Source organism: Gossypium hirsutum, chromosome A08 (assembly GCF_007990345.1).
Source record: "Gossypium hirsutum isolate 1008001.06 chromosome A08, Gossypium_hirsutum_v2.1, whole genome shotgun sequence".
In the NCBI taxonomy this organism is placed as follows: Eukaryota; Viridiplantae; Streptophyta; class Magnoliopsida; order Malvales; family Malvaceae; genus Gossypium; species Gossypium hirsutum.
Window position 1 is genome coordinate 113,753,499 of NC_053431.1, and position 10,789 is coordinate 113,764,287.

Consider the following 10,789-nt stretch of genomic DNA (forward strand, 5'->3'; position numbering starts at 1 on the left):
CAAGTAAAATCTATGGGCGATCATCAAATGCCTATTTTAACAACCAAGGCTGGGCCGCTAACCTTTACTCATAAGTTAAAAATTGTTAAATTCTAATATTAGTTTCTATAATTTAATTTCATCAATTTTAATCATTGTGTTTGTTCGAATTTTAAAATTTTTGTCTTGACTCAAACATTACAATTCAATTCATTTGGTTAAATTCAATTATTATTCCTACACTATATTTACAGTTGTAAATTTAGTCCATATTCTCCAATTGAATTATTCTAAGTTTCTATACTTTTCGAATTTTAAAATTTCGGACTTGACGAAAACAACAATAATGAATCTATTAATTAAATTTTTAGCAAATAATATGTGAAAATAACAACCTAACAAGGCATTACACTTGTTATACCCTAATTGTTCAGACCGAGCAATAAGCCCACAAACAATGTAGACAAACTCCTTGAAAAAGACTCTCTCAGCCAACAACTAAGCGAGCCCCCACTCAATAATTGCATACTAGACTCCTATCACAACATCCCATCCAAGGTGACATAGGGCAAATCATAGTGCCACTCTACCTATGCCTATACCATTAGACTATTGGGTCACTTGATTTTGACCTGCCAATAACTTGCCACATGGCACTTAAAGATACAAAATGAGGGTATATAAAGCCTAGAGTGGCCATATAGTGGGGACTATAACATCCCGCCCGACACACCCCTCGTGTCCGAACATGCTTAAGACACAGAGTGACCCCTGTGTAAGAATGGGATTGGAAAACAATTAAGTATGGAAATCCTCTAAAACTCTCGCAAGTCTCTAAGTATTTTGACGGGCGGAGTGGTATTCGCCCAAGCATCCCTATGGTGTAAAGTCGTGTGCTCAAGATGAAGAGAGTTATGCGTCATACTAGCCCAACTTGCTAAAGGAGTATAGGAATGGGCCAATTAGTATCATACAGGTTAAGTTACAAGGTAAGTTGGTTGGGAACCAACCAAACGAGAATCAAAATAGTCAAGGAGAAGGGAAGTACTCGATTAGTTTTCTTGGAAGTTGTAAATATTTGATAAGACAAGTCAGTGGTGATGTGACTTTCACCAAGTCCCAATGAAGGCATGAGTTATTTTTATAGGCCTTCAAATCTGAATAGGGGGAGCTCTCTTCTTTTCTTTTCTTCTTTTAGATATCTAAATTTGAAACTGAGAGAGAACGAAAGTATCCTCTTATGCTGGGTTTGAAACCGTGAATCTCACCAAAAATTTCTCCATGTCAAGGTAAGTTCTACGGCTGGAAGTATATCTATATGAGCAAGCAATAATGTAAGGCCCTATTTTTGGGAGGGGCTATTTGGGTTTGAAATAAAGGTAAAAGGATCTTTAAACAGACTTTTAATAATGGCCTTCTCTTTTATAAGCAGTGGTTGTTGCAATACATAAGAAGATCTTAAAACTATGTCATAAGCTGCAGTTCAAAGATGATCAGGTGAGTACTTCGGACTCCTTATGAGCACTTTGAGTGTTTCTATTTATCTGTTGCATGTATGCTTGTATGTTTATTTCATCTATGATAAATGGCCTTCTTTGCAATAGAAATGTGAATGATGCATGTGTAATATGCTAATCTCTGTGAAAGATCAAAGCTTGAATGGGCTCAAATGTGATACCTAAGTAACAATACGCCTCTGAAATGGAAAGAAAGTATGAAAATAACAAATGAGTCTGAAAGCATATTTGTGTACGCCATAAGTAAATCTCTGCATGAAAAAGTTTACGTGTGATGGTACAAGTTACGTGATAAGTGCATATGTGTGGTTGAAGTCTGTTACAGTAAGTCTGTTAAGTATGAGTCTACATAATGAGTTTGCTTGTATGTGAGTCCGTCGGGACAATAAACATGAATTCTGATATGGAAGTCCATGGCTATGGCAAGAAGACAATATAGTGTAAGACCTAATTTGGGATTATGGCATCATATAGGGATACGAAAACCACGTAGCGTAAGACTTAGTCTAGGATTATGACATCATGTGGGGAAAAAGATAAATGATGGTTGGGCGAGTACTAGTCGATGAGGGGAAAACCTCAAGACATTGAGTTTAGGCGAATCCCTATCGCCGAAAACGTCATTTATCGAAATGTGGAAGCTTTTATGGTTGTTCTCTGACAAGTGGAAACCTTTTTGGCCTTCTCTATTATGTGGAGCCTTAATGGTCGACTCTATGAATGCGCTTTCTTGGTGAAGTATGTTAAAGTGGATGCCTGTGGCTAAATACGTTATTTAGGAGCCTTTGTGGCTGAATTTGGATGCCTTTGTGGCTATCTTGCTCATGGACGCCTTCATGGCTATCTAGTGTTTATAAACATCTCTGTGGCCATCTATTTCAAAGGGAAGATTCTCAGGAGTTGTTGTCAACGAAGTACACCTTCATGGCGCAGTTTGTAGAATGGACCTCGAGATAACATTTTGAAGAAAATGCCGATTAGGCGGACTTTGAGGAAGAAAAGTTGGGATGTGAATACAAGTAAAAAAGGGGATAGTCTCACTAAGTTCTATTGAACTTACCCATTTGTGTTTTATGTTTCAGGTATGAAGGATGCTATGATGGATGACATCAGGGCTGCGCCGGAAAAAGGGCGCAGTAGGGCACTTATGTATATAGAGCAGAATTGTGCGGGCATGATCGAAGTTTAGGAGTCACTAAATTAACCTAAGGAAACTATTGTGCGAGTCCCCGTTGTATGCATAGAATTGGTTAACCACATAAAAGTAGTTATCGTCTTAGCCCCGAGCAATATAAAAAGTCATGTCAAATGGTTTTATTTGTATATAAGTAATTCTCTTGTAAGACTCCACCAATTGTAAGGCGTGATATGCATTCTTAAGTTATGTTATACTTAGACTTAAGTCAATTTGTATTAAATAAAAGAAAAGATACAATTCGGTATAAAATGTATTAGTAAATGTCAAATGGTACAACTTTGAAATTTTAGTAGTAACACCCAAGATTTGGATCCAGTCCATCGGGTCGGGTTGAGGGCGTTACAGGGACTCTGTCTCTTTCTCTGATAATCGACTACTACTTTCTTGCTCTTTTCTCATCTTCCTTCTTCACCATCTCCTACCACCTCAGTCGGCGGCTTTTTGCCTTGTATCAACGACGTGAACCATATACCTTCACCATTAGACTTGATCATGAATCAAGCCGAGATTGGGTTGGGCCAATGTAGACTTTTAGGATTGCTTTCTAGGTTTGGGCTTAGCCCGATCTAAAAAACAGGCTTAAAATTTTGTCCAAGCCTGACCCATATTAAAAATGCTAAACCCGAGCTCGACCCAATTTAACCTTAATAACCTTTTTTTATTTTTTTATAAAAAATAAAAAAATAAAAGACATAAAATACAGTAAAAAATTAAAATAATTTTTTCCCAACAAATTGAAAATACAAAAAAAGGCATGTGATTCGGGCCGGGCGAGGTCGGGCTCAACCCAAAGAAATTTTGCTTGAGTCCAAATTCATTTAGAAAATGGTCCTTATTTTTTCCAAGCCCATTTTTGTGCCTATATTTTTACCCAAACCCTCACACTTTTTAGGCGGACATTCAGGCCTAGGTGGGTGACTTGACCCATGATCAGGTCTACTTACCACCTTTTCCGCCTGAAAAATGAGCCTAAAATTTCATCCAAGGCCAACCATATAAAAAATGATAAATCCAAGCCCGATTTGACTCTATCGTAATAATTTTTTTAGATTATTTTTTATATAAAAACAAATTTTAAAAATATAATACATCAAATGCACTAAAAATATTAAAATAATTGTTTCCTAACAAATTGAAAATACAAAAAAAGCATAGGCATGCGATTCTGGCCAACCTTGGGCCAAAAACATTCTACTCGAGGCTTAGCTCATTTTTTATATTTTGTTCAAGCCTAGTTTTTGGGCCTATATTTTTACCCAAACCCTCTCACTTTTCGGACAAGCCTTTGGGACTGGGCGAGTGACTTGACTCATGATCAGGTATACTCACCACCTTCTTCACCCTACCCAACCTACGCTTCAACCTTCCCAACTATTTGTTGGAATTCTCCAACTCCTTATCCTTCAACAAAAAATTTTCATTGTGAGTTCCTACTTCCTTCTCCCGATTAACTAATTACTCCTTTTATTCTTTCTCGTTCCCTTTATAACGACCTAGTTTCCAGTTGTATCGAAAAAAGAGGTTTTGAGACCCTATTTTCGTAAATCAAGTATGTAAATATATAATAAAGATATTTATGGGTTATCATACTAATGAATTGAAATTTGGTTAAGTGATTTAACCAAAATTATGAGAAATTATGGCTAAGAGACTAAATTGTAAAAGTTTAATCACTATAGATTTGTACTTAGGAAATGACTTGGGGACTTAAATAGCAATTAACCAAAGGATTAAAATTGCAAATAAACCTAATTAAAATGGATGTTAGTGGATGACTATGTAATATGTCATTATTTTAGTTAATTAGAGGATTATGTTTAATTAATCATAATTAAATTAATTAATCAAGTTTAATTAATAACTAAACTAAGTATATATATGTTGTGTTAGTGGAAAAAGATGATAAATATCATCTTCTTCAACCCTTTTTGCATCGTCTACCACTGAAGAACCCTTGAAAACCTAGCTTTAACTTTTGGCCAACATTACAAGTAAGTCCCTAGCCATTTTTACAATTTAGTCCTTTCATATACACTAGGTACCAAATTGATAAAATAAAAAATTTTCATAAATTATTGGTAGGAATATAAAATAGAGGGACCCTAATGAATTTTTATGAAAAATAATATTAATTCAAAGCCCTTAATTGAAAGTTATGCTTGTCTCAGTTTTAAGGACTAAATTGAATAAATTGCAAAATATGTAAAATTTGGTATTTGATTCTGATTTGGCTTGAATTTTATAATTTGATGCATTTTATGATTATTTGTAGCTAAAAACAACATCAAATCCTTGAGAGGAAAAGGAAAATCGAAAATCGTTGATGAGTGACGCGCGAAATCTCGGTTTGTACATGTATGATTTAAGGCCATTTTAATTATTTGTATTTTCATGTTATCTACATATGGGAATGTGAAGTTGAGTTTGTAGTGATAAATTGAACTATTGAATTGAGTTGAGTATGAATTGCCAAAATAGAGGACTAAAGTGAATAGAATGTGAAATAGTATGAATTGTTTGAAATATGTTATGAGTTATATGTGTCAGAGATTGTGAGATTATACAAAGTTTCGACATCTATTATTTCTAATAGTGATCCAAGGTTTACATCGAGATTTTGGAGTAAACTTCACGAGGCTTTGGGCACTAAATTCAATTTCAGTACGGTGCTTTATCCTCAGACAGATAGGCAATCGGAATGAGTAAAACAAATTCTGGAAGATATGCTGCGATGTTGTATACTTGAGTCTGAAGGTAGCTAGCTGGGAAAAGTATTTGCCATTAGCTGAATTTGCTTATAACAACAGTTATCAGTCTAGTATAAAAATGGAACCGTTTGAAGCTTTATACATAAGAAAATGTAAAACACCATTGTATTACTCTGAATTGAGTGAACCAAAAATGATGGGAGTTGATTTGATTCGAGAAACTGAAGACAATGTTTGAATTATTCGAGATTGTTTGAAAGCTACATTTAATTGTCAGAAATCATACGCTGACTTGAAAAGAAAAGATATAGAATTTGCTGTTGGCGATTGAGTATTTCTAAAAGTTTTTCCATGGAAGAAAGTGTTATGTTTTGGCAGAAAAAGAAAGCTAAGTCCGAGATTTATTGGAATGTACAAGATTGTTGAAAGAATCGGCCCTGTAGCCTACAGATTAGCTTTTCCCTCTTAACTTGAGAAAATTCATAATGTATTCCACATTTCAATGTTGAGATGGTACGGATCTGATCCTTCACATGTGATTCCTCACAGTGAGATTGAATTGCAGTGAGATTTGACATACTCCGAGGAACTAGTGAAAAATTTGGCTTGGGAAGTTAAAGAACTGCAGAATAAATAGGTACCGTTAGTAACAGAAGAAGCTACCTGGGAAACTGGGGAATCAATGAAACTACATTATTCAAATCTATTCTCAGGTAACAATTTCGAGGACGAAATTTCCTAAAGGGGGGAGAGTTGTAATAACCTATTTTTTAGTGGTGATGGAATAGTGGCTCTGGGACCACAAATTTCTATTATGTCGACTCATAAATGTTATTTTTAGAATATTTATATAGTTATTAGGGTCGTATTAAAATTTGGTTAAGAAATTTTAACGTTTAGATAGTTAATTAAAGAAAATGGACTAACTTGTAATAAGTGCAAAACTTGTTAATTATTACATTTTGGTGATTTAATGGCTTAACTAATAAACGTGGGAGGAACAATAAGGTAATTAAACCTTATTAATAAATAGTGGATGGTCTAGTGTAGTTTTAATGAAATTTTAATTTATTTTAAAGGGTAAAAAGGTAATTAATAAATAATTAAACATAAACAAAACATGAAATAGTCACCATCTTCTTTAATTTTCTTGTTGAAAACTGAATGGCCATGTTATTTCAAGCTTGAAGAATTGGCTAGTTTCAAGCATTGCATGTGAGCGATTTCTATACCCGTTTCTTGTAATTTTTATGTTTTTGAGATCGTTGCAACTAGGTCCAGTTATCCCCTACCTTTATTTTTGAATCTGTTAAAAATTTTAGAAGTTTCCATTGATGAATCTAGAATTTTTTTTATGATAATTATGTATTTGAAGCTTTGATTGTGTTATTTGGTGATTTTATGAAGTGATTTTTGTTAGATTTTGATTTAGGGATTAAATTGTGGAAATATTAAAATTTTAGGGTTTGATAGTGAATTTGATATTTAATAGGGACTTTTTAAGGGCCTAGTATATTTGGAAAAAATGTTGACTTGAGAAAAATGGTTAATTTGATGATTTTCGGGTTAAGGGACTAAATTGTAAAAATTATAAAAGTTAGGGGTAATTGTGTAAATTTAAAAATAAAATGGTATATAATGTAAGCTAATAATTGAGTAATTTTACATTTTATATCAATACCCTATTTGTGGAAAAGAAAAAATCACGGATTAGACCTTAAACTTCTGCAACTATTACAATTAAGACTAGGTAAGTTCATACAGTTTAAAATTTAGCTTCTATATGAAATGTTGGATGATATAAAATGATATAGTAGATATACTTGCTTATAAATGATGTAAGTTTATTTGAGAAATATTATTGAATTTCAATATTTCGATCGGATTGAAAGCGTGATAGAGTACAATCGAGATATGGTATGTATTGGGGGATTGAAGTGGAGACTATTCTAGAGTAATATATATATATATGTTTTCTTGAGTAGACCAAGGTTCAAAATTTGTTGCGAACTCTCGTATTATACTTCTTATTTTGGTGTGATTCGGTTGGATTATCTTTTCGGAGCCATTGGTGTGTTATCGGGTGGACTGGCTCGTATGAGCATCTAATGTGTATCAGTTGGACTAGCTCTCATAAGCATCTGGTGTGTTTTAGTTGGAATATCGATGTATCATATCCGTACATCATTTATCAGATTGTAAATCTCAAAAAGCTAATTTGTTTAGTAATTTTGATGGTTTTGTCATGTATTTGAGTTCTGAATCGAATTTTACAATTCACCGGTTGAGATTGTAGATGACGGGGAACATATATGGTTGTATTATTATTATTTGGCTTGTTGTACTTATTTCGATAAGATTTATCATTTTAGTACATCGAACTTACTAAGCTTCAATTAGCTTACTTGTGTTATTTTTTTGTTCTTGTAGATACTTTGAAGGTTGGACGGTCGGATCGGTGTTCGAGTCACACTGTCCACTTCTTTTCGGTAGTTTTTGAAATGTTAACTCTGGATTATATGGCATGTAGTAGGCTTGTATGTCATTACTATTTTTTTGGTATGTAAAATCTTAAAATATGATTTTAAGTGCAAATAGTCAACTTATATGATATATATGAATGAGGTATGATGTTTAAATGCAAGCTTAAAGTAAGCATGTTTGGCATATTGGTTGAATGTTGGATGTTGTGATTTAAAGTGATTTGAATGATAGTTCATTTTGTATATAATTGTGTGTACTTGTGGTACCAATGAGGGTACATTGGTTAGGCACTTAGGATGGTTGATTTAGCATGTTTTTAGCTTGTTTAATGTCACTTTGAATAGGTCTTTTGGCTGGTAAATGGATTACTTAAAGTCCAAGTAAGCTTGAATTGGTAAACTTGTTGTTTAAGGTTCATTTTGGGTCCACACGGCCTAGGACACGGGCATGTGACACAGCTGTGTGAGACACACGGCCTGGTGACACAGCAGTGTGTCATTTGATGAATTATTTAATGTGCAAGTCAGTGAGTTACAAGGCCTAACACACAGCCTGGCACACAAGCGTGTGACACGGCCGTGTGACCCTACTTAGAGAGTTACACAAGTGGGAACACGGGCTTGGACACGGTTGTGTGTCCCTAGTTAGATTGTTACACGGCTGAGAAATGAACATGTGTCTCAGCCATGTGACCCCTGTTTTGTAGATTTTGTATATTTTTCCTAACCTGATTCAAATTGGTCTCAAATTGTTTCTAGGTTATTTTTAGGGTCTTGAGGGCTCGATTCAAGGTTCGTATGCATGTGTATAAATAGTTTATGATGTGATTATAATACTGAATGTTATAGGGTTCAAATGTTCTGAATGTTAGTAATACTCCGTAACTCTAATCCGACAACGAAGACGGGTTAGGGGTGTTACAGTATGGGATTATGGGCTTACGTGCTAGGATGCATTTCGTGTGCCAATATGTGTTTCGTGTGCCAGTATGCACTTACTTTCCAGTTAACTCTATTTCAATTTATCTGGTGATGCACTTTGATACCAGTTTGGTGTGTTAGTTGGACGATCCGAGCATGCGTCTGAGTCTGAATCATGTTAATAGGGGTTACAAATCACAAATTAGTAAATAATCTAGATACGTAAATATTTAATATCATTAAGCGAAACTTGTAGCTATGTGAATTTAAATGATGAATATTTATAGTTATATTGTGATTGTAACACCCTTTACTTGAGACTGTCGCCGGAGTCGAGCACGAGGTATTACTAGACTTATCTTACTTGCTCGAGGCATAATTTTTTTTTTTACTTTTAAAATTTAATTCACTCCCATTCATCAAATAAATCTCTAAAAAGGGCCTTTGAGGCCCTAAAACGTGAAATTGGAACGGTTCGGGACCAAACCGGGAACATTAAAAATTTTCCAATTACTTACACAAATCAAAACAATTTATTTCACTATTCATAATAAAACTGTCCATCTGCATAATAGTCACTTAATTAATTATAACTCGAGTTAAGGAACTTGAAATTTAAATCCGTAAATTTTTCCTGAAACTAGACTCATATATCTTCTTACCATAATTTTTCCAAAATTTTTGGTTTGGCCAATTAGTACAGTTTATTCATTAAATGTTCCCCTATTTTGCAGTTCAGCAGACCTGACCTCTCTTCACTGAAAATTGATTATCTCATTATACAGAATTCAGATAATATTTTTGTTTATTTCTAATGAAAATAAACTTACTAAGGAATCTAGAAATATAAACTATGACTTATAATTACTTTTGTAAAATTTCTAGTGATTTTCCAAATTTGGAACAGGGGATCACGAAGTCACTCTGAACCAGTCTTACAAAAATTTAAATATCTCAGAATATAAACTTCCTTTGCTTTCTATGTTTCCTTCTTATGAAAATATACTCAATAAGATTTAATTCTGTATATCATTCACTATTTAGTTTCATTTATAAAATTTTTAGTGATTTTTCAAAACCACATCACTGCTGTTGTTTCCTAACTGTTCCATGGCCAACTCTTACTCCATAATTTCTTTGCATCAAACCTCATTTAGGCATACATAATACCAAAACATGTAGCTATATCATAAGCTAATCATTACCAAGTATTCACATGCCATTCTTTAATCATATCATAAGGACATACACACAAAATAGCCAAGTCCCTATACATGCCATAACTTAAAGTATTTCTAGTCACAAAATACCGAGATAGCTTGTTGATAGTGTGAGGTGATCTCCGACATCCTTACGATTTTTCGAGTTGGCTTTGCGATACTATAAAAAAGAGAGAAAAGAAAGGGAGTAAGCATAAAGCTTAGTAAGTTTGCATGTAAATAAATAGCAACATTCTAAATGAATTATCAAGATAACCTGAACCTTTAGAACATGGACTTATCTTACCTTCCCTTTGGTACACTCTTTAAATTTTCCGTTGAACCACTTGGAATACTAAAGATACACGGGTACCTTTCCTTTTTAAACTTGCCATTGCCATGTCTTGACATGGTCTTACGTGGTTTCGTTGCCTTATGAACTCACCATTGCCATGCCTTGGCATGGTCATGCATGGGATCTTTGCTTTATCGTAGTTTATCAATGCCATGTCTTGACATGGTCTTACATGTTTTCCTTGTCTTGTAAAACTTACCAATGCCATGCCTTGGCATGGTCTTACTTGGTATCCTTAAACCCTAATGTCATGACATTTGTATCCTACACATTCCTAAGGTTCAACTGGGACTTTTAAGTATCATTTCTCCGTCTATTCTTGCTTGAAACATCAAAGAATAAATTTTCAAAATAAATATATAGATGCTGAAAAATAACATATTAATTATAAATAATAAAACATTGCATTTATTTACCGTAAACTTACCT